The 7,107-nt window shown below is 34.1% G+C and overlaps 1 non-coding gene across 1 annotated transcript; it reads right to left on the reverse strand.

The window, feature by feature from the left end:
* Positions 1 to 3,009: 3,009 nt before the first annotated feature.
* Positions 3,010 to 3,083, reverse strand: TRNAS-GCU (transfer RNA serine (anticodon GCU)). The gene has a single exon. It is a non-coding gene; the product is annotated as a tRNA-Ser (tRNA).
* Positions 3,084 to 7,107: the final 4,024 nt, after the last annotated feature.

Here is a 7,107-nt window from a genome sequence, read left to right on the forward strand (position 1 = left end):
ACTCAGGAATGGTGGCACAACGTGTTCGGAAAACTTCTTGCTTCAGGTGGCCTCAAAGGAATAAGTGTGCGCATGAAAGATCAGGTAAGCGAGGCGGCCAGGAAATGTCACCAAAACGAGAAATTACTCTACCTGGAAATGTCTGTCGCAATGGTCCATCCATCTGGAACTTTCCCATGACGTCTCAAGTTGAAATGTTGCCGAAATAGACACTGGATAGCAATAACAGAGCAGTTATTCTTGAAATAACTTTCAACAGCAAAGGAATGATGCTGTGCACTCCACCGATCCGTATCACTGTCACACTCGAAATGGCAGCTCACAAGTACACGAATGCGACGCGAGCTGGCGCGCATTCATGCAGTACATCATTGTACTGCTCAAGTCAAATTACGCTACGAACGCTGCCGCACCCTGTATATAGGAACTTCGGTAGATGTTGAATTTATTAAGCCTTTGGCTACGAATTAAAAAAAAAAATACCTCGTTTTTTTAACCAAATGAACAAAATATTAATTTAGAAGTCAAACAACAAAAACCAGTGTTATATTTGCAAATTTTCCAGGAGTAGTTGCGATGTTTTACCACCGGATCATCGAAACTAGTCCTAGAAAATTTGTAAATATAACTGATATTTGTTGTTTGATTTCTAAATGAATCGTTGTTCGGTGCGTTATTTTAACATGAACAAAATGTGTCATAAATAAGGTAAATGTAGCATTTGGGATTTTTTGAACCAAGGGCCGGGACACATATGTTCAAATGGTAGCTAATGTAGGATACATATGTTCCACACGTAGGAATCGACTTTATATAAGAACACCTATTATTCTGGAAAACGTTATTGTATGAAATAGATTTACATCGTATGGTTGAGGGTAAAGTAAAGTATTCTTTTCTCCGTGTTCACACGGGTGTCTTGATTTTACAATTATTGGGCGATGATCATCAGCATTCAGGAGATTCTAAATACCCTGCGCAAAGATGAAAAAAAGAAGACAGTTCTATATCTTCTGTTCTTCTGGGCCGATTGACAAAATTCAAATTGCGTTTTTCATGTCTCGAAAGCGTGACTTAGGATACATAATAGATTTATATATAGCGTTGTTCTAATATAGGTATTTTGACAAAAAAAATCGGACATTTTCTGAAACGCCGTGCCGATATTTTTCCATATTTTGATTCTGCGACTCAAATTATGCTTATATATTAAGTTTTGTATTTTTTGGTGCGAAATTTACGGAGAAAATCCAAAAATTTAACTTGGCGCATGTTTTTTCAATTTGCGCCAAGAATAATTCAATTGGCGAACTTTTTAATTTATAGCAGCCTATTTTCCTTTCCTTTTTTCATTGAAGACGAGGGGGGGGAGGAAGTCACCGTTCACACTTTCATGTAATTTTAACAAAGTGCGTAAATCTCATTTGGCGTTATTATCGTTTATAACAAATATGCCAAATTTCAAAACGCGCCAGTATGTAAATTCATGTCTATCTTAGAAAAATTTTGAATAAAAAACTCTACTTTTTTGCAGGTGTGCCTAGAAATACATCGACTTTAAGATGATGTTAAACATTTTATAGGTTATAATTCAAAATATTTTCGAAAAAATAATAAAAATTATTTAAAAAGGTAAATTTTAAAAACAAGTCATAAAAATGGGCGCATTTTATTTTGAATGAACGTACATTTCGAAATGTGAAAGGAAGAATAAAATAAAATAAGTTCAGTAAAAAAGAAATAAATATATACCTGATTCAATTAACTCTGAAGAGCTAAAATTTGGAGAGCTAATTTTTTAAAAACTACTCCTGCGATCTTTACAAAACTTGACAGTTTGCATAATTTGAGTCGTGGGATAGAAAAATATGGAAACAAATTGGTATATCATTTCCGAAAAAGTCCGATTTTTGTGTCAAAATACCTATATTTGAACAATGCTATATGTAAATCTAATACATATCCTAAGTCACGCTTTCGAGACATGAAAAACGCAATTTGAATTTCGTCAATCGGCCCAGTAGAACGGGAGATATAGAACTGCCTCCTTTTTGTTTTGCGCAATGTACATTTTAATCCAGCAGTGATTTTTAAACTTTTAGTAGGGTATATAATATGCCCCGTTATTAGTCAAAGGGCTAAAACTACTTAGAAACTTGTAAATAGTATAATAAGTTCTTTTTTTAATTTATTTATAAACTAGTGCTTATAAATAAATTTAAAAAGAATATTCAAAACGGAAGAATATTTCAGATTAATATTTATTTAGAGGTTAGATATCTAGTAACTACGAACTCCATTCATCTACTTAAGCATTTTAATTTTGCTAATACTTAATTAGAGAATTAATCAATCTAATTAAAGCTATATTTAGGTCATTTATCATTTCATTCTGAGGTCATTTCGCCCCTGAGATTTCTATTAATTATTGGTTTATTATTATTTTTAAGACAGTTAATATATCTACGGGAAATCTGCTCTTTTTCTGCTTTGAGAGTATTAACAAAAATGTTATTATTGTTATATTCATTAATCAGACGGTATGCTTACATTATTAAACATTTGTGCTTCTCGGTAACCTGAAACCCTTTATTTGTCTGTTTTTCAATACAACAAGCCTTTGAAGCTTGAGCGAAGCCTTTAAAGACTTTGAACATCAGTGTATTTATAAGTGTATGCGTATCTGTCCCTCAGTTATATTGTAGAGACATTAGAATTTTTTGGAAGCAGGCAAGATGAAAAATTAGCTACCGCCTTCGCCGGGAATCGAGCAAGGGACCTCTGGAACACCGGCCCAGCGTGCAGAACCACTACACCACGAAGGCACGCTAGGAAAGTGGCAGAAATACATTATATACTCCCCTTTTTAAAGGACAATTGGGATTTTTAGGGGACCCAATCGCCAAATCATGGGTATGGAGAATCTCATGTAATACCCTTTTAGTTCGGGCGCCACTGTAGAAACATTAGGTATATTTTTGAAAGCAGAACAGATGAAAAATTAGCAACCGCCTTCGCCGGGAATCGAACCACGGACCTCTGGAATAGCGGCCCAGTGTGCAGAACCACTACACCACGAAGGCTCGCCAAGACGGTGGGAGAAATACCTTATATACTTCCCCTTTTAAAGGGCGACTGGGGTTTTCAGGGGACCCAATCGCCAAATCCTGGGTGTGGAGAGTCATCATCCACAACTTTGTTTTTAGTTTGGGCGCCACTGTAGAGACATTAGGTATTTTTTGGAAGCAGGAAAGATGAAAAATAGCAAACCGCCTTCGCCGGAAATCGAACCACGAACCTCTGGAATACCGCCCAGCGTGCAGAACCACTACACCACGAAGGCACGGTAAGAAGGTGGGAGAAATACCTTATAATATTTTTTATATAGGCAAACGTCAATTAACGCCCATTCTTGAAATTTAAAGTAAACATGAACGTTTTTAAGTTTCGGCTATTTTTAAATATATTTTTCTTAAAGCTTTTAAAAAAGTGAGGACTATTTTTCAAAACAATCTGTGTTTTTATTTTACCTTTCAGTTTTAAGGAGGTTAGATTGCCGCTGTTTGCATTTGTTCTGTTCTGTGATATATAACCTTAAAAACTTTTCTTCATTAATTGTTTTTAACACTCTTTTTATAATTTAATTATTTTAATAAAAATAATGTAAGCTCCCTAGCGAGTTATTCTTTTTTCCCCCCAAGATAAGAAGCTTGCCGAGGCATATCACAAGCAAAATGAAAATTCACCATGAAGGTATCCTTCCTTTTCATCGAAGTGACATGTTTTAATTTAAGAATATTTTTTCTTTCATTGTAAGGCAAATTAAATTGTTAAAAATCAGTACATTTAAAACGCTGCATAAAAAACGTTCATTAAAATGAAATGTGTTTGTAGCATAAAAGAAAGTCTTGACATTCTTGTCATGCTGGAAGACTCCTGAAAGAAGATGCTGGCAAAAATAAAGCATTTTCTTTTAGTTAGTTGGTAGAAATCGCGAGACGGTTGAGATTTTTTTTTTCAACCTATCTGGTTTTTCGTTATTTTTCAGCTTCAAATACTTTATTATCTTTTTTTCAAGTATTTACTTTATTGAGTTCTCAGGCTAGAAAATCCATTTAAGGGCTAAGGAATTGGACGATAAAGCTCATAAAATACTTCGTTGAAAGCTGGTATGAAAAGGAGCGCTCCATTTTGCCATTATTAGACATCCACTACGACAGTAACGAGAAAAAAGAAAATATTTTTATATATGATAAAAGAATGCGTAGAATTCTGCTTATATCAAATGGCTCCATAGCAGGAATCTTTCAAAACGTACTTTGCGTCCTTTGCAATATATACTGGGACCGATCGAAACTTTAAGGAAACTTTTGCTTCTTTCGAATATTTTACTTCAGTAAATCTTATGATTATATGTGAAGTTAAAGCTTTTTCTTAAGCTAAAGCTTATTTTTTGGTACACTATTTCGAATTATTAAGGACTGACTTGTTGTTAATTAAACGAAGTTACCTAAACATGGAATATTCAGCGTCTACGTTTTTGGTACTTTTCTGTTATCCGGACAGGATTCAGTAATGTATGTATGTATGTATATGTTTATGTATATATGTATATACGTATGTATGTTTCTTCTTTCCGCACATACATAAACATGTGCATAAATAAATAAATTTCTGAATCCGATCCCGATAAGAGAAGAATACCTAACTTTTTTAGGATAGTTTGCACAGCGGTCGCAGACTCAAACTGCGATTACAGAGTCATTAGGATTTTTGAAGCAGAAGAGGTGAAAAATATGTAATGCCTTCACCGGTACTCGAACTCTGTATCCTTCGAATAGGCGTCGAGTATGCTTTCAATTACGCCATGAAGAAAGAGAGGACATGCAGAAAGAGAGGGGGGAGGAAATACCTTATACAACGAACTGAACACAACTGAAGGAACCGAATTCTTCGCGTTCTACTTCCTTGTAGGTGAACTAATCGTAATCGCGAAAAATTTCGGGTATCATATTTCAACGAAGATATCCATTCTGATCGCTGTCGAATTCATTTGAACGGTTGTTTTTTGCGTGATATTTATACGTACGGATAGAGTAAAGGACTCTTCTTCTTCCGAATCAGATTGTTAAATGGATTTAAAGTGTATTCACTAGATATTGTTTCCTGACGTCTGTACGTATGCGTATGTGCATATGAATGGGCATAACTGAAAAAAAAAGTAGCCGTAGAACGTTGAGATTTTGTATATACGATTGCTGTAACTTGTAGTTGTGGATGTTCCTTTCTCGTTGCATTCGGCCTCACCAAACGTACATATTTCCACCCTGTAACCCGGCTCGGTTATTTATTATTTTTATTCTCGTATGTTGGTAATTCTGCATCCTTTGTTTTAAAAGTGGTTGAATCATGCTCTTATGCTACGGTTACTATTTTTGTTGTTTTAGTTAATCAACATTTTAAAAGTTTAAGTGCCACTAAGCCTTACGAGGCCGTCATTTGTTTGCATTTTAAAATCTTAGTAGAGTACTGGATTAAGTCATTTGGTGCCCCAACTTCAATGTCTTTTTTACCTGTGGGCCCAAAAGCAAACCTTAAAATTGGTGTACCGCAAATTTGGGCTTCCTGCCCAGTCGCCAAATTAATTCTTTTTGCGTAGAAACTTTAATTTTAATTATAAGAATTATTTTTTAACTGTTTTTAATGTTTTGTTGTCTCTGCATTTTACAATTTTTAATCAAGGTGTTTTGTGCTTTAATCTATTTTTGCCTTGCCGCCAAGGAAGAACCGAACTGATTGAATGAAAAATGTTTCTCTAATGAAATTCGAGGAAATAAGTTTAAATGAAGTGCAGCAAAAATTAAGCATAATTTAGTAGGTCGTACAAGTAAGTCATGCAGTGACCACATCAGATATTTCTTAAATAAAATGAAAATTTTTATTAACAAGATAAAAAATATTTTAAATGACTTTTGCTTAGTAAATATTTTTCATAACTTAGATAAACGATAATAGTAATTCAAAATATATAAATTTCTATCTGAAGTCTAACGTTTAGTACTTGTAAGACTTTTTTATTCGGTATACTTTATCGAAACATATTTATAGCTTAATGTTCAATTTTCAGACTGATATTTATTTAAAATATTTCTAACATGTTTAATTAGTCATTTAATTATTTAAATTTAATCTAAAAATAAATACAAGAAAACAAACTTCCAAGTGGGACCAATTTTGAGAAAAATAACAGTTACGTAAACTTTTTTCTTGCTTATTAAATTTTGCTTCGACACACGAATATAAATATGTATGTTTCTATGTAAAATATTTATAAACTTAATTTATTTTTTACTACAGATAGACATTTGATGGTGTTTAAATTGTGTTAATGTTTGCAGTCTTAGAGAGAAATTATTAGTTTTGTTTAACTTTTGCTATAATTTATTAATAAAAGAAGAAACTGAAGGCAAATAAGAAATAGATCAATCAATGTTATTGGTATTTATTACCAAATTATTTTCAGATGAGATTAGGGTAATATTGCTGTATATGAATCGGGTCCTTTGTTGAGCCGGGCCCACCAGCGGCCGAGCGGTAAAGTCGCTAAACGCTGGTAGTTCGGTCCGAAGTTCGAATCCCGCGAACGGACTGGCATCTTAAACGTTTTCGTTGTTTTCCCCATGTGTAACGTGTATAGGAACCAGTTTCCCTTGTAAAGTCCTCAGTGATAACATCCTTCCCTTAGGTAGATAGCCCTCGAGTGTTTAATCAAATCCAGCCCCCTTTATTGAGCCATCTCCATTCATTTCTAATTATTGACAGTGCGCGCTACCTGTTGACTGTTTGGTGTACTTCATGAAGCTTGAAAACCACCATCTTGATTGGCAGTTGATCCACGCTCAAACAAAGTTGCATTACAAGAAGGTAAGATTTTTGCACTTTTCTTCTAATTTAAGAATATAAAGAAACTGCAGATATCGTTGAGACGTTAATAGTGTTTTAGTTGTTACTGTTTTAGTTGTAACGTTGACTAAAGCTGTGTTCAGTCAGCGTTATGCCTCTGTATTAATAATGGTTGTTTGCTTCACATTATAACCGAAATCACGA

Source organism: Stegodyphus dumicola, chromosome 9 (genome assembly GCF_044657685.1).
Source record: "Stegodyphus dumicola isolate Sdum_Otavi_A_Nest chromosome 9, ASM4465768v1".
NCBI classification, from domain to species: Eukaryota; Metazoa; Arthropoda; class Arachnida; order Araneae; family Eresidae; genus Stegodyphus; species Stegodyphus dumicola.